Source organism: Castor canadensis, chromosome 8 (genome assembly GCF_047511655.1).
Source record: "Castor canadensis chromosome 8, mCasCan1.hap1v2, whole genome shotgun sequence".
Taxonomy (NCBI): domain Eukaryota; kingdom Metazoa; phylum Chordata; class Mammalia; order Rodentia; family Castoridae; genus Castor; species Castor canadensis.
The window spans coordinates 5,541,463-5,559,859 of NC_133393.1; the positions used below are offsets into that span (position 1 = coordinate 5,541,463).

An 18,397-nucleotide genomic window follows, 5' to 3' on the forward strand; every position below is an offset into this window, starting at 1 on the left:
CACTGTCACTTTCTAGCCTTTCTCCATTTGCATGAAATTTTCTTGTGGCTGAAGTCAGGGTGCCTGTCCTAGAAGTGGGGAAGTGTCTGCCTCCCCATGTGGTTCCATAGCAGTGTGATGTCCGTTGCTCACAGGACTCCAAACACTCTTTGTGGCTGATAACAGAGGAATACCTCATTAGGCAGTGCTATGTCCCCTACCCGTGATTATAGTTTAACAATTTTGCTAGTTTTCTTGAATCAGCAATAATTACTCGCCACCCCACCTTCGGGGTCTTGTTGCTTCATCTCTGCAAAACATGGGGTCAGCATTCAACAGCAACTTCCCTGTCCAAAGGTCCTTGTGTGTTAGGCCTCAGAGCTATCCAGGGACCAGCTGGCAGACTCATCTGCTGGCAGGCCATGCTCTCTCACTGACAGTCCCAGAGAAGGACATATTAGTTTAGCCAGCCCCAAATTTTCCTAACAGTGTCCCATAGTCTTTTCTCCAACTGTGGCTTATCTGCAGGCCTGAAGCTTATCATAGTTTTGTCTCTCATTCAATTTTTCCTCCATAGCTCATTGCTCCTCTTATTCCAACTGCAGGAGGCAAATCTGGCTTAAAACATCATCTGCCAGTGAGCTGGGTCACTTGTCAGGAAGTGGACACTTCTGAGCAGCTGGGGTGCCTCCATCCCTACTCCCCCACCAATGCCCACTCACTGATATCCACAGCCATGCCTTGGCTTCCACATTGAAGCCACTGTCCTTACATTTTCAGGGAGGATAGATTCTTGGGGTTAGCAGAACTCATCTCAAGCATCAAAAGGTAAAAAAGACATGATTTTTACTTTTCTGAGGAGGACTTCCCCCAACATAATTAAGATTGCTCCCTTGAGCAGGGTCCAGCCATATCTACCCTCTCTGAGCCTGCCCTGAAGCTCTGGGAAGAGGTCAGAGGGCAGAGAAGTCTCTCTTCAATCTTCCCCAAATTCACTCTCAAAACTTGGTCTTTTCTGGTCCTGGTACCATCCTTGAAGGGAGGCAAAGGATGCAATTCTTTTTCAGCAGCTCCAACCTCCTAGTCCAGGGGTTGACTATCATTTATAATAAATCAAGTTATGGGCGATCTCAAAGCCAGATCATATTGTAATGTGACTATCTTTTAAAATATGGTTTGAGGAATGTTTAAAACCCATCCATCCTTGATAAATGTATTTCATTACGAATCTTTAATTTCAGTCTAGGTCTGAAACTCAACTCCATCCAACCCAAAAACGTTGATGGTAGTTGCTTTGTTCACGTTCTCACTCTACTTGCTCCTAGTGTGCTCCGTTAAGACGTACCATACTCATTCCTCTACTAAGCAGATTTTGGGGGTTTTTTGTGGTACTGGGATTTAAACTCTGGGCCTCATTCTTGCTAGGTAGTCACTCTGCCACTTCAGCCACTGCGCCAGTCCATTTTTTGTGTTGGGTATTTTCAAGATAGGGCCTTGTCAGCTATTTTCTTAGGGCTGGCTTCAAACTGTGGTCCTCCTGATTTCTGCCTCCTACGTAGCTAGGATTTCAGGCATGAGCCACCAGTGCCCGGCTACTAAGCAAATTTTTTAATGAGATGACCGATGACCTGTATCTCCCCAAAGCTGGTCATTCCTCTGTCTTATCTTACCTGGCCTCTAAGCAGCATTTGGCATGGCTGACTACTTCACCTTTCTGGATATCCTTCCCACTCCAGGCTTCAGAGAATTCTCCAGGCGTCCTGTTTCTCTGCTTCCATCCTTGCCCTCCCGACAGCCTCTATCTCCAGACAAGAATTCAAGCAGTGTTTTAAAAACATTTACTTAATCCCATCATACAATGTCTTGACTGTGTCTCCCGGCAGTTCATGTTGAATTTGCTATCCTGGTGCTGAAAGGTGGGGCCTTTAAGAGAGGATTTGGTCAGTGCAAGGGATTAATGTGAACTGGGCACAGTGGTGTAGTAAAACTAGCTACTTGGGAGGCTGAGGTAGGAGGAATGCTTGCACCCATGGGTTCAGGACCAGCCTGGACAATACAGTAAGACTCTGTATCCAAACAAAGCAAAGGAAGAAAATGGATGCCAATCTTGAGGCTGCATTCATTATCATGACAGCTCTTTATAAAGTCAGGCTGCACCCTTGTCGTCCTTCTCTACGTGACTCTTACCCTTTTGTTTTCCCACAATGCTATTATACTGCCTGAGGCTCTTGCCACATGTGGTTGATCTATCTTGGACTTCTAGCCTCCAGAAATCTGTGTTAAGAAAACTTCTCTCCTTTATAAATTACCCAGTCTCAGGTATTCTGTCATAGCAACAGAAAATGACAGCCAACTCACTATCACTCCAATAGTTTCCGTTTATGTGTTAGGTAATATCCAGCCCTTATCAAGATCTATGGCTTGACTAATCACTACCTACTACTCTCTGTTCCCCCACCATGTTCCAGCCACACTGTCTTCCTTCTGTCCCTCAAGTAAGTTCCCTGGCACTCACAAATCAGTTGGCTGCTTACTTACCAAATATCAGTTCCTCAAGAAACCTTCTTACCTTCCTCACCACACTACCAAAGCAGACTCTTCCTTCAAGTCACTTCTGATCCCACATTTCCCTTCTCATCTCGTATTATCTAAAATTTTCCTCATTTGTTTGGCTACTGGAAAGTGAATTCATTAAGGTTATCTTGGTACAGTGTCCTGAGGACTTAGAACAGCTCACAGTAGGCACTCAATAAAGGCACATAGACTAACTGACTCAGTGATTTTACTGTGCAAAGCTTAGGGCCCATTCTGCTCCATCCATTAGCGCTCCAGTGGAAAGGTGAAGGAGGGAGAGTAAATCTTTTGCATTTTTATGCTTGTCAGAGATTAGTGTGCCTTAAGTTTTTTAGGTTTTTTACATTAGAAACACCTCTTCATAGGAGAACTGGAAAAAGCCCATAGACAAAGTAAATGGAAATTCCTTTCTTACACAAATGCTTTCAAGTTTTAGGACAATATTAAGGTAGGTTAAAGATTCAAGAGCAGTGCCAGGCACTGGTGGCTCACACCTGTAATCCTAGCTACTTGGGAAGCTGAGATTGGGAGGATCAAGGTTCAAGGCCAGCCTGGGTAAATAGTTCAAGAGACCCCATCTCCAAAAGAACCAGAACAAAATGGACTGGAGGTGTGACTTAAGCTGTAGAGCACCTGCTTTGCAAGTGTGAAGCCCTTAGTTCAAACCTTGTCCCACCAAAAAAAGAAAGATTCAAGTAGAAGACCTCCCCTACTTACGCTCTACCAATATCACCCACTTCAGTTCGCCTTCCTTTATGGGTGCCTGCAACGTATCAGGCACAAGGCTAGGTCTTGGGAAATTGGGTAAGAGTAAGGTACCGCCTCTGACCTTGACTTTACACCCTTCCTGGGGAGACCAGCAAATAAATCAATACTGCTGGTAGAATATGGGACATGCTGTGAGGGAGCCCGGCACGGGAGCCAGGAGGGGCCATTTGGTCTGGTGAGGGGACACAGGATGTTTTCTCAAGGTTCCCTCACACTTGCCCCATAGGATGCTCCCGTTCTCATTGTTTACGTTTCATGCAGTCTACACTTGTCTGCTTTCTGCTCTGTTGAGACAGGAGAAATCTGCTAGTGTTTAATAGTGCAGAAGGCTTTAGATGTGTTTCCAAAGATATCCTACATATGACATGCATATCACACATATCATCTTCATCTTCTCAGACTGCGGTACTACACCATAGACGAGCAACTGGCAAACAGCAGAAATCTACTGCTCACACTTCTGGAAGCTAGGAAGTTCCAAGAATGATGTCTGGTAAGCCTGCTCTGGTTCACAGATGGCCCTCTTCCTGCTGTGTCCTCACGTGGTAGAAGGGGCAGGGAGCTATCCAGGGCCTCTTTTATAAGGGCACTGATTCTATTCATGAGGATTCTGGGCCCATTACCTAATCATCTCCCAAAGGTGCTGCCTCCTAATACAGGAGTGTCCCCTCCCCCCCACCTTATCCTTGGGGGATACCTTCCAAGACTTCAGGGATGCTTGAAACCAAGGTTAGTACTAGACCGTGTATTTGAGCACTGCAGTTCTATAGTGGTGGATCTGATAATCAGGACAGTACTGACAAATGGCAGATAGTATGCACTGATGGGTGTGCTGGACAAAGGAATGACTCACGTCCCAGTCAGGTCAGAGCAGGATGGAGAGCGATTTCATCATGCTACTCAGAACAACAAGCAATTTAAAACCTTGGAATTGTTTATTCCCAGAATTTTCCGTCTAATAATTTCAGACCACAGTTGACTTCAGGTAAGGAAACCACAGAAAATGAAACCAGAGATGGCGAGGTAGGGAGGGGTGGAGACACAGAAACCTCACATTAAGAATTGGGGTTCAACATATGAATTTAGGTGGGATACAGTGTTCAGGCTAAATCATCAAGAATGCCTTTTTGGACTGTGACACAGGTTACTCCAGAGGCACCTGCACACCCATGTTTATTGTGGCACTATTCACAATAGCCAAGTTATGGAAACAGCCAAGATGTCCCACTACTGGCGAATGTGTATCTATACACAATGGAATTTTATGCAGCCATGAAGAAGAACGAAATGTTATCATTCGCTGGTAAATGGATGGAATTGGAGAACATCATTCTGAGTGAGGTTAGCCTGGCCCAAAAGACCAAAAATCGTATGTTCTCCCTCATATGTGGACATTAGATCAAGGGCAAACACAACAATGGGATTGGACTTTGAGCACATGATAAAAGCGAGAGCACACAAGGGAGGGGTGAGGATAGGTAAGACACCTAAAAAACTAGCTAGCATTTGTTGCCCTCAATGCAGAGAAACTAAAGCAGATACCTTAAAAGTAACTGAGGCCAATAGGAGAAGGGGACCAGGACCTAGAGAAAAGGTTAGTTCAAGAAGAATTAACCTAGAAGGTAACACCCACGCACAGGAAATCAATGTGAGTCAACTCCCTGTATAGCTATCCTTATCTCAACCAGCAAAAACCCTTGTCCCTTCCTGTTATTGCTTATACTCTCTTCAACAAAATTAGAAATAAGGGCAAAATAGTTTCTGCCGGGTATTGAGGGGGTGGTAGGGAGAGGGAGGGGGTGGAGTGGGTGGTAAGGGAGGTGGTGGGGGCAGGGGGGAGAAATGACCCAAGCCTTGTATGCACATATGAATAATAAAACAATAAAAATTTTTTAAAAATGCCTTTTTGTTCTTGATCGTGCTGCATTTTTATCTAATAGAATTGTGTTTTCTCTTTCTCAAACTTTTTGACAGTTAATTGCTAGAATTTTTCTTTTTTAGAGTTTTCACTATTGAAATTTCTGAGATGAGTCTTGTATTACCCAGATCAGAGAGGTTCCAGGTCAGCATGTTTGGAAAATGAAGTGACTGACCCTAGTAAGGTTTTCACTAAGTCAATCTGATGAATCTATCAGAGTGAGGTTTTAATCATTGTCTTTCACTAGGATATTTTTTTTATCAGAACTATCCAAACTGTCACTCATCAGCCTTGCTCCACTCCATATTTAATATGGGATGTTAAATCGTTACCTGCTCCGAAAAATCTTTAGATTTTCTGTTCTTTCCAACTGCTACCCATCTTCCTCTCATCTTGTGCTATTTTCTGTCTTTTGCATTTAATTGTGACTTCCTGGTTTCTGTCTTTTGCTACGATGGCCCTCCCTTCTCTAAGGTTACTGAAATTCTCCTGGTCAAATAATTGTCCTTGTCTACTATGACCACAGAATGCTATGTTGCATGCCTTCCACAGACCTACAACTGAGACCTGACTGTAACCATTTTCTTTGTATTAAAACTACTTCCCAAGCTCACATGTGTAATCCCCACGCTCAGGAGGCTGAGGAAGGAAGATTGAGAGTTTGAATCCAGTCTAGGCTACATAGTGAAACCCTTTCTCAAGGAAACAACAGTAACAAAAACTCCTGCTTTTCAACTTGTGGCTTTATTCATGCCTTGTTACTTTTTATTTTTTTAATGTTTATTTGTTATTTATTTATTTTTTTTAGAGAAAGGTCTTGTCCTGTAGCCCAATCTGGCCTCAAACTTGAGGTCCCCCTGCCTCAGCCTCCAGAATGCTGAGATTACAAGCATGAACCATTACACCCAGCTCCTAGTTCTATGTCAAAATCACTTGGTGCCTTTCAAGGGACAGATATGTAATATACCTGAATATGATACTGGACTACATGTTCAAAGTAAATAAAGTAGTAATGGTGGGGAAATTCTGAGGGAGCTGAAGCCTGTGGGAAGTTGGCAGAGAATACTGGGAGAAATGGAAATGAGGATCTCCCAGAATTAAGTAACCACCTGGAAGAGGAGATAATTATCAGGCACCATTTCAGGGAACACATAAAGATATATTCTTGGCTGCAAGACCTGGCATGACCAACCTCTCCCTGTACACACAGATAGGCTCACCCATAGTCCCCAAAGCCGCACGTCATGACTCTTCCATTGCTCGTCCTGCTACACCATCAAGACAGGCTTCTTTGGAACCTTTGCTCTTCCCAGACTCTATGCTTCACACAGATCCCTAGGATCAACCTTCTTTCTTTAAGTCTTTGTTCAAATATCGTGTTCTCAAGAAGACTACGGTCTTCTCCCGCCCATCACAAGGTTCATGATTTGTACTCCTTCAACAAAACAAAACAAAACAAAAACCAAAAGCAGATTAACAAGAGAAAAGCATACAAATGTGCTTCTGTAAGTTTTTACCTGGCATGGTAAAGCTTCAGAAATGAAGACACCAAGAATTAGGGGACTCTATCTTCTGATGGACAGTCATGCAGAAGTATAACCTAAGGGTCATAACTAGGGGAAACGAAGCTCTTCTCTGTTGGGGCTTGATTGAGCTGCATAAAGATCCTGACATAATTTAAAATTGGTGGATGCAGATGAAGATTTGAGATTAGTGATCCAGTCTTCAGGAGTAAATAGCCTTTGATCAGAGTGTTCATTTAAATAAGTCTTTTTGACTCCCTGTATAGCTATCCTTATCTCAACCAGCAAAAACCCTTGTTCCTTCCTATTATTGCTTATACTCTCTCTTCAACAAAATTAGAGATAAGGGCAAAGTAGTTTCTGCCTGGTAGCAAGGGGGTAGCGGGGGAGAGGGAGGGGATGGGAGTTAAGGGAGGGGTGGGGGGAAGGGGGACAAATGACCCAAACATTGTATGCACATATAAATAAAACGTTAAAAAATTAATGAGTCTTTCTGGAAGTTCCTGGCATAAGTAATGAGGTATTAGTAACTTTTCTATCCTAGGGAAGCATTTCCTAGAACAGTAAAATCACGTTGAAGACTGGAGGAGAAAAGCTTTGTTAGTAAAGACAGCTTATGGTTAAGATATGTCCCTGTAAGGTAAACTGAGAAGTGTCATTTCCAATCCCCTTTTGTCCTGCTTTCAACTTTTCCCTCAGCACTTCTCATCTGTTAACACATGATATCATTTAATGACTGTTTGTTCATTGACTGTTCCCCGCCCCTTTCTCTAGTATAAACTCCATTAGACAGTTCCTAACACACATTGACAACAGCAGGCCAGGTGAGGTGATGCATACCTGTAGTCTCAGCTACTTTGGAGGCTGAGGCAGAAGAATGGCTTGAGCCCAGGAGTTTAAGACCAGCCTGGGCAACATAGCGGGTCTCCATCTCAAGATGAAAGAGAGACAGAGAGAGAACATGAAGGAAGGGAGGAAGAAGGAAGGAAGGAAGGAAGGAAGGAAGGAAGGAAGGAAAAGCTGGTGTCTCACGCTTGTAATCTTAGCTACTCAGAAGGCAGAGATCAGGAAGAACTCAGTTCAAAGCCAGCAGGAGGCAAATAATTCATGAGACCCTAGCTCAAAAATACCCATCACAATAAAGGACTGGTGGAGGGGCTCAAGGTATAGTCCCTGATTTTAAGCTCCGGTACCACAAACAAAGGAAGAAAGAAAGGGTGACAGAGAGAGAAGGAAAGAGGAGCAACCAACACAAGTAAATAAAACAATTTTATAATAAATTTTAGGTTTTCTACTTTAGAAACACTTCCTCATAAGGGAGCTGGAAGGAAAACAAATGGAGTGAGTGGAAACGCAGTGTTGTCCTGAAGGTTTTATATTTATTTCCTCATTTAATCCCCACTAAAACCTTGAGACAGGTACTACTGCTGTCTCCGTTTGAGGAGCAACAGAACAGAAACACATGTTAAACCCATTGTCCCTCAAGGCTAGCTAGTAACTGCAGAGTCTGGATCAGAATGCTGAGTGTGCCTTCTGGTCACGCTCATTATTAAGAATTCTCTCCAGGGGGAGATGTTTTGGTGACCATTCATGTAGGAAATGTTAAAAAACAAAAACTAATCGGAGGTCATAGGTTGAGGTGGCTCCAGCACCTTGGTTTCCTACACAAATAAACTGAAACCTCACTCAGTGTAAATGCAAAGTGACCTTAACCAGTCAGAAACCACCAACTCACTTCTAGTTAGGAACTTTTCACTGGAGTGATCCATATCAGCTACGTTCCACTTTAACCAATACTTTCTTTGCCTTTAGCCTTAGTCCACTTTGTGTTGCTATAGCATAATACCCAAGGCTGAGTAATTTATAAAGGAAAGAGGTTTATTTAGTTGATACTTCTGGAAGCTTAAATTCCAAGACCAGGCAGCCCCATCTGATTGGCCTCTGGTGAGGGCCTCCCTGGCTCATCAGAACATGGTGCCATGATGGGAACATGGACAGAGGAGAGAGATCATACAGTGAGACTGGAAGCAAGAGAGATCCAGGGTCTGGGCTCTTTCTTTTTATAACAACCTGCTCTCATGGGAACTAACCAGGGTCCCATGAGAACTACAATAAATTCCCTCCAAGGAGAGCATCCCCAATGACCTAAATACCTCCCACTAGTCCCCATATCTTAGAGATGTTTACCACCTTTAACATTGCCAAGCAGGGACCAAGCTCCCAGCACATGGTCTTCTGAGGGACAAACTCAAACCGTATCCAAGCCATGGCACCTTGCTTCGACATTCTCCCTATAAAGGTTTTCTCTTCATGCCTTTTGTGGAGTCCCTGAGTCCCTGAAGGTCAGGCACTGCCCAATTCATGGATTGCTGTCTGCTTAAATAAACTAAATTTTTAATATGCCTAAGTTAATCTCTTTCTTCCTTCCTTCCTTTCTTTCTTCCTTCCTCCCTTCCTCCCTCCCTCCCTCCCTCCCTCCTTCCCTTAATTCCTTCCTTTCTCCCTTCCTTCCTTCCTTTCTTCCTTCTTTCTTTCCTTCCTTCCTCCTTCCTGTTTCTTTTCTTTTTTCTTTTTGTTTTTATGATGCTGGAGATCAAACTCAGGGCCTTGGTCATGCTAGGCAAGTGCTCTACTACTCAGTGACATCCTCAACCACTCTAGGTTTATTTTACTTTTATTTAAATACAAGAGCACAAATACACTTTATTTACTTTTCATTATTTTAAATTCTTGAGTGGTATAGCATTACGTGGATCCTGTGTCCAATGGCCTCATCAGGAAGGTTGCTTTGAAATTTGGCCTCAACCCTGCTACTATTTCTGTGGGCACAAGTTACCTTTCCCCAGATAACTCTGTTTTTTGTTTGGTTTGCTACTAGGAGTCACTGTGTTTTGTTTTGTTTTTTGCTTTGTACACACAAGCACATCTCTTGCCCAATTAGAATTCGGTTTCATCTCAGGCACAAACATTTTCAATTTTAAGAAGAGTAGTGTACTTCCTTTGGTTCCCAAGGCCCTACTTATAGTTAGGAAAAATGGCCATGCACCTCAGCCTTCCAGACATATTTGCCTTTTAGAAGTTCTGTCCCCAGCAGGCCTCCACAGGCTCCAAGATGGTGGAAGGAGCTAGGTTTACTTTTTATTAGAGGCAAATATTTTCCTATACTGAACTCATTTCTAAAGGCTGATCCCATGAAAGAGGTGCTTAGACCTCTTGTCAAAACCTTCCCTGAGGATTGAAGCTGCCTAGTCACCTCTCCTTCCACTAAACAGCAAAGGTCACTTCTTTCATTTTCCCTTCCCCATGGCCGTTGCTGATCAGAGTCTCCTTCCTTCTGATTCCCAGGTGCTTTCTCAGTCTTGTCCAAGACATGGGACAACGCATCCAGACTTTGCATCTTTCTCTTGTCTGATAAAGAGTTTAATTCTTCAGGTCAATAAATCCTGTTTCTTCCTGCTTCTAAATCGGGTGGCCGGGCTGGGTAGAGATGGCCATTCCTATGGCTGTCATATGCTTTCATTAATGTCACTGTAGCAACACTTTTTAAAAAGCAAACTTTAGAAAGCACTTCATGTAAATATAGCATTTTTTACAGCTGACAATACCTTCCATTTTATAGTTTATCTCCTTTGACCTCCTCATTTCTCCACATTGGTCACTGAGTTGCAGAAATACTCCTGCAAAACTTACCCAGCCATTCTCTGAATTCAATGTGTTTATTTATATTTGTTTTTTGAAACAGGGTTTTCCTATGTTGCCCACGATAGTCTTGAGCTCCTGGGCACAAGAGATCCTCCTGCCTCAGGCCTCTGAGTAGCTGGGACTACAGGTGTGCACTGGCAGAACTTCAGTGCATTCTGTAGTCAACATCACTGGTTCAAAGCCTGATTCTGCCATATGTGGTGTCACATAGAGTTTGAGCATACATGTTACCTTTAGAGTCACTGGAGTGCAATTCCTTGTGAACAGGGATTAGTGTCAGTTGGGCTTATTGACACCTCTTCTCTGGGAGAAGTCTTTTTCTCTGCCCTCTTAAGCTCAGTATTTAGGGTCTGTGAATTAACTGACAAAAGACAGATAAACACCTGTACATGGAGATGGTCAGTGATGAGTAACTCAAAGGGGCAGTAAGAATTTGGGGTGCATATACCTAACTTAGTAGGGAAAAGGACACAAAAGATCTCTATGGGAAGAGAAACTGGATTTCTTTAGGAAAGACTAATGGGTTTCTAGAAAAACATGAGAAAGTCTGTGACGTTTGTTTCTGAAGTGTTGAGTGGTCTTTCTGTTTTCTTCAGGGTCATGAAAATCCCCTGGAGAGGGGAGTTATGGCAGGCTACTCTTCTCCTCCCTAGGAATAAAAGCCAACCCAGAGAGAATTTAGGACAGTCTCATTTCCCAAAAGTTTCCATTTTAGTCAGATAAGGGAAGAGCAGACATCTTCCTGCATCTGCTGACTCTCAAATGTTGTCAACTTAAATTAATGTGATTTTGTCGTATTTTTAAAAATTAGACTTTTTTTTATGGTACTGGGGACTGAACCCAGGGCCTCACCCATCCTACACAACTAACTTACCACTTAAGCTATGTCTCTAATTTTTTTTTAATGTATCCCAGGCTGGCCTTGAACTCACAAACCTCCTAAATGCTGGGATTCTAGGTGCCACCATGCCTGGCTATAATCTGTTTTAAAGTCAGTGAGCTGGAGGAAATATTTTCAAAAGACATCTGCTAACAAACTTAAATCTGAAACCAAGAATTACTAAAACTGAACAATAAGGGAATGATTAGCTCTATTAAAAGTGGGCAAAAGACCTGGACACTCTAAAGAAGACACATAGGTGGCTATAGATATGGGTGTGCAAATATACTCTGTCTTGTATCATTACAGAAATGCAGATTACAAGATGTCACTACACTTCTATTAGAATTCCGAAATCCATGACACAACACCAAATGCTAATGAGGGTGAGGAATAAGGGGAGTTGTTGTCTGTTGCTGTTAGGAATGCAAAGTGGTGCAACCACTTTAAAAGACAACTCAGCAGTGTTCTGCAAAGATAAATATCCTTTTGCATATGATCTACTGATTACATTTCTTGGAATTTATTTAAATGAATTTAAACTTATATCTATAGAAAACCTACACACGGGTGTTTATAGCAGTTTATTCTTAGTTGTCAGAACTTAGAAGCAACCAAGCTGTTCCTCAGTGAGTGAATTAGTAAATAAACTGTGACTTGTCCAGGCAATGGAATGGAATACAACTCAGAGGTAAAAAGAAATGAGTTATTGGGTTGGGGGTATAGCTCAGTGGTAGAGCATTTATCTAGCATGTATAAGACCCGGAGTTCAAGCCCCAGCACCAAAAAGAAAGAGAAAGAAAAAGAAAGAGGAAGAAAGGGAGGAAGGAAGGAAAGATGAAAGGAAGAAAGGATGGAAGGATGGAAGGAAGGATGGAAGGAAGGCTCTAAATACATGAAGAGAGGAGAAACATTAAATGCATATTATTTGGAAAAAATTCAGTCTGAGAAAGTCAAATGCCATGATTTCAAGTATATAGCATTCTGGAAACGGCAAAATTATGGATTCTGTGACTCTGTGTTTGCCGGGGGCTGGGGGGATGAATAGGCAGCAGGCAGATTTTTAGAGCAGTGAAACTATTTGTATGCTACTTGATGATGGGTATGTGTTATTATGCATTGACCAGAGCCCACTGAGTGCGCACTAAGAGTGAACTCCAGTGTAGGCTAGGAACTCTGGGTGATAAGCATGTGTCAGTGTAAGTCCAGTTGGAACAGATGTCCAGAAGTTGAACTGGGCTCATGGCTCAAGTGGTAGAGCACTTGCCTAGCAAGCTCAAGGTCCTGAGTTCAATCCCCAGTACCACCAAAACTCCCTAATGTTTGGATGTTAACAGTGGGAGAACACTGTGCATGAGTAGAGATAGAGTATGTATTAGAGCTCACTATACTTTCCACTAAATTTGACTGCTCTAAAAAATAAAGTATGGGGGTGGGATCAGAGAATTTAGAAGAACATTTGGCCTCTGGGTTACTAGCTTGGCTTCAAACAACATGAAAGAACCCAGGCATATCTTGTTCCATAGTCAAGAATCAAATAAACAGCTGGGCACCAGTGGCTCATGCCTGTAATCCTAGCTACTCAGGAGGCAGAGATCAAGAGGATTGAGGTTTGAAACCAGCCGGGGGCAAATAGTTTGTGAGACCCTCTCTTGAAAAAAAACCCATCATAAAAAAGGGCTGGTGGAGTGGCTCAAGGTATAGCCAAGGCGTTCAAACCCCAGTACCACACACACACAAAATGAGTCAAATAAACAAGTCAGGCATGGTGGCACATGCCTGCAATCTCAGGCTGAGGCAGGAGGATTGGCAATTGAAAGCCCTCCTGACTTGAAAACCCAACCCGGGGCTGCCTTCTTCAACCCTCAGTCTCACACAGGTCCAAAAGAAGAGAACCAGGCTTGGTGGGGACAGTAGGCCAGGGTAATGTGGCTGACTGGGGCTCTGTGAGAATGTTATGGAGGAAGACATCAACCCTGGTGCCCACCCGGAGGATGTTATGCAGGCTGAGGCTGGAGTATGCACGCCATTGTGTCTAAGCAAAAGTGGCCAGGTCTGGTCCCTAGGGCACAATGGTGAGGCTGCCTGAGAAGAACGCATCAGTGGAGGACTCAGCGATGGTCCCAGTTAAATGGAACTTTAGAAGGTGATGCAGATGTTGGCAGGACATAGTTGCACCACAACCCCCTCTGAGGGTGGCCCAGTCTTCCTCTGGAACACATTAGGGACAATAAAGTTGTGATCCAGCTCCTGGGGCCTATGAGGAAGAACAAGGTGCTTGTATAAGTGCAGTTGGACATGGTGAAGGTGGCCCCAGGAAATGGCCAAGTGGTGGTGTTGACCACTAATGGAACCGTTTTTACCTTGGGCTATGGAAGCAGGTCCAGCTGGGCCAGGTGCCTGAATTATTTGCCAACCATTGTGGTCAACGGGGCCTCAAATGACTCAGTCCCATCCCCCAGCCTGTGATGCTCAAGTCCAGGGGAAACGGCACCATGAGAGATTCCTGGGTGTCCTCAGTGACATCATTTCCCTTTGGACATTTCCTATGGGAGTCACATATATGGCTTTGACCTCTTTCATTACCATCAACTTGGAATTCCCAGGCACAGGTATAAATCAGGTTTCATACCCCAGAACCGATGCCTTTTAAGAACTCCCCTAAGATCTGGTGGGCTTCTCTGGTAGCCAGGACCATACATCTGTATGGGCTTGGAAGGAAAGGCAAGAGCTGTGTGGAGATGATGGACAAACAGCTAAAGAACTACATGTTCAGCACACCTATTAGACAAGGACAAGGAATAGGGCTGAAGAATCCTTTGAGGGCCTGGCTCCCAGCCCCAACACCCTCCTTCACAGACAGGGAAGCAGTGACAACTACAGATTCCAGCAGGACTTTCCAAGCCCTAAGCACTGTCATCAGGAAAACAATCTTTTCCCCTTGTTCTTCCTTCTCTCTGGAATCATCCTGGCACCTTCAGGATGGGGTGGAGAATGAAGAGGGAAAGGTGTTTTGTCAGAAGGGACATCGCTCACCCAGAACTATGTAGTTAGACCTTTCTTCCTGCATCCCTGCTGCCCATGGTCTTGGATTTGCTTATCAAAAAATGCAAACTTCCTCCCTGGGAGTTTGGTGCTTATGCTCTGAGAAGTTGGAGTTCCATCAAGCCCTGCTCTAGTCATTTGCCATCCTTTCTGTCCCTAACAATCTGCAGGCAGACAGGGCAGTTGACAGTCCCAGATGTCATAAATCCACCTGTGGGAGAGACCAGAGAAGAGGAAGGCTACCCATCCATTGTCAAACCACGCTCAGATATTTGACACAGAGCAGGTGCTCATAGGACAAAAAGGACATCAGTCTTCCGCTTGACCAATGGAAAGGCCAACTGGCCATTCTCCCAGAAGGACAAAGCTCTCTTGCCCCTCACACATGGCCTGATGTCCCATCCATCCAGTCAGCTTCACTTGCAGTCAAGAGCCTGAAACCAAGCCTGAGAGGGCATAGGGAGGGAGGAGAGAACAGAAAGCTTTATAAGCAAACACGGATATTGAGAGTGGACAGAGGGAAGGAAAGAGGGCTGGAGGGGTGGAGGCTGGCCTAACAGACAGCAGCAACATTGCAGTCACTGGGGAAAGAGAAAATAGTGCTGATTTTTCTTCAGTTGCAAAATACTTTGGAGGAGGAGACCAAAATCTTTTGAACTTTTAGAGAAAACGTGGAACTTTATAAAATAGGCCACTTGAGGCAAGGTAAAACACCCAAAAAACTAGATAGCATTTGTTGCCCTCAATGCAGAAAAACTAAAGCAGATACTTTAAGCAACTGAGGCCAATAGGAGAAGGGAACCAGGAACTAGAGAAAAGGTTAGATCAAAAAGAATTAACCTAGAAGGTAACACCCACGCACAGGAAATCAATGTGAGTCAATGCCCTGTATAGCTATCCTTATCTCAACCAGCAAAACCCCTTGTCCCTTCCTATTATTGCTTATACTCTCTCTACAACAAAATTAGAAATAAGGACAAAATAGTTTCTGCCTGGTAGCAAGGGGGCTGGGGGGAGAGGAAGGGGGTAGGAACGTAAGGGAGGGGGTAGGGGGAAGGTGGGAAAAATGACCCAAACATTGTATGCACATATGAATAAAAGAAGAAAAATAAATAAATAAATAAATAAAATATTTCAGAAAATAAAATAGGCCACTTGTTTCTACACATTTGGGTTTTTTTTTTTAATTAAGGAGCACCTGCCTATGAACACGGGTGCCAGTGGGTCACACCTATAATCCTAGCTACTCAAAAGGCAGAGATCAGGAGGATCATAGTTTGAAGCCAGCCTGGGCAGATAGTTTGTGAGATCCTATCTTTCAAAAAACCAACACAAAGACAGGGCTAGTGGAGTGATTCATTTGGTAGAGCACCTGCCTTTTAAGCATGAAGACCTGAGTTCAAACCCCAGTATCACACACACAAAAAAGATGTCCCAAGGTGCCCAGGTTCACTCCTGTAATCCTAGCTCCTTGAGAGACTGAGGATCAGAGTTCAAGGCCAACATGGGCAAATAGTTGGAGCGATCCTATCTCCAAAATAACCAGAGAAAAATGGAGTGGAGGTGTGGCTCAAGCATTGGAGTGCCTGCTTTACAAGCGTGAAACCCTGAGTTTAAAGCCAGATCCACCAAAAAAAGATTTTTAAAAAGTCCCAAGGTAAGCCAGGAAGGGTAGAGCATGCCTGTAATCTCAGCACTCAGGAGGCTGGTACAGGAGGATGGAGAGTTCAAGGACAACCTGGGCTACAAAGCAAGACCTAGACTGTCTCAAAAGACAAAAAAATGTTCCAAGGTGCTGGTGTGTGCCAGCCAGCTATTCTTGTGGCTCTTCCAAGCGGTCTTCAAAGCCACACAAATCAAAAAAGGAAAGTGTTGACTGAATTTTGTTTGGGTATTTATATTTTGGGAATCACTATATATTTTTAATGACACTGCATAATACCAGAACATGGAATGGGTCTTTGAATAGCTTCATTCTAAACCAAGATTTCTGAGAATAATATATCTGTAGAAATAGTGAGCTGTTTGTGTCATTTTCAATAGCTGATACAGCTGATAGGCTTGTTCAAACATGATTAGTTGCATAACAACTTCTAAGACAACTGTTCACATGTAACTTATGTATATTAATGTAGAATTTTGCAAGTGCTTGAGCAACCAAATTATATAGAACTGACCTGTGTAATAAAATGGTCATTAGCTATGTGTAGCTATTGGCTTTAAGTCAATCAATTATTTCTTTTTTGGTGGGACTAGAGTTTGAACTCAGGGTTTTGTACTTGCAAAACAGGCACATTACCACTTAAGCCACACCTCCAACCCATTTTGCAATGGTTATTTAGGAGATGGGTCTAACAAACTATTTGCCTGGGCTGGCCTGGAACCTTGATTCTCCAGATCTCAGCCTCCCAAGTAGCTAGGATGACAGGTGTGAGCCACTCCACCCCAATAAAAAATAGTTACAAGAGACTTCCTCAGTTACATAAACCACAGCTCAAGCCAAATGTAAGTGGTACCTGTGGTACTGGATTATGGAAACGTAGAAATACCAGAACTTGCAAATGTAGAACATTACATCATTACAGAAAGTTACGATGGCAGTGCTGATAGAGGGTCTGTACGTGTGTAACAAGTTTTATTAGCACCATGAGAACTCTTGGATGCCAATGACTTGGGAAAATGAATATGACATTTTAAAAAATTATAAATGAAATAAAAAGATGTCTGCCTGGATTCAAACTACAAATACACATATAGATATATAAAGTGAGCTGGAAAAAAAAAAGACTGGCTTCCAGAGTGGAAAATGACATTTCCTCAGAAAATATCTATATAACTTAGGAAAGAAAGGTGTTAGTAAGACAGTGGACTGTCAGCTAGAGAAACATCGTCACCATTATTCTCATAATTGTCAAAACAACAGGTACTCTTTATGGATCTCTGACCACAGGATGAATATTTTTAATTCTCATAGCAGCCCGTGGAGGGGGTTATTATGTCCATTTTCAGAAGGTTGTTGAAATAAGAAAGAAACTATATGGAACACGTAAATGAAGGCTATGGCTGTGAGTCAATAAACCTTATAAGACACTGCTCATGAAAAGGCTTTATTTATGGGCATTGAAGTTTACATTTCATGTTTTTTCCATGTGTCACGAAATATTCTTATTTTGATCTTTTTCCAACCATTTAAAAATGTAAACAGTATCCAAATTCAAGGGCTTACAAAAAAACAGCATCAGGAGTTTTTCCCTGGAGCCAGAGTTTGCAGACATCTGATACGTCTCCACTTTAAAAAACAGTAGCAATCAACACCGCAACTGGTCAGTGTCCATCCTAGGACAGCTCTGGGCGCGGGAGCCTTACCCTCTGCACAGGTGTCATAGGATGAGATGGACCCACTGCTGCCAGCACCTACTATGCACTCTGCTCTTCTGAGACCCTCTCCTGTTGTCCTAGAAACTCCATGGATTCGCTACCCACAGTTATAGGCCATTAGGGAGTTAGCCCCTCTCCTTACAGAAACGGACCCACAGGGTTCAGTAACTTGTCTACAGTCACACACGTGATTTCTGGTGGCCTAGGGATTTGAATTCAGGAAGTTTGAAGTCCTCGGCTTAAACCATTAGGCGGACTGAAAGCGTTCCATTAAATATTTGGTTGGTGTTCTGTCTCCCCTTCAACCTTTCTCTCCAACCCCACAGAATTTTCTTAGTTCCTCAAAAAGGCCCACTTCAGTCTGCCTTTGCTTTGTATTTCCCAGTTCTTTAACTGTTCCCCTCTTCACCCCCCTTTTTTCTGGATTCTTTACATCCTTCATGTCTGAATTCAAATTTCACCTCTTTAAAGGGGCCTTCTTCAACCACCCAGTTGAGCAACACATGCATACACACACACAGAGACACACAGACACACAGACAGACACACACACACACATTTCTTGTCTCTTCCCTCGTCTTATATCACTTTCTATTTTTACGAGAGTTGTTTCTATCAGAAAACTTGAAA

General features: G+C 43.2%; 1 pseudogene; it reads right to left on the bottom strand.

Annotated features, from left to right (window-relative positions):
• Nucleotides 1-9,484: 9,484 nt before the first annotated feature.
• Nucleotides 9,485-9,825, bottom strand: LOC109696847 (large ribosomal subunit protein eL33-like; annotated as a pseudogene).
• Nucleotides 9,826-18,397: the final 8,572 nt, after the last annotated feature.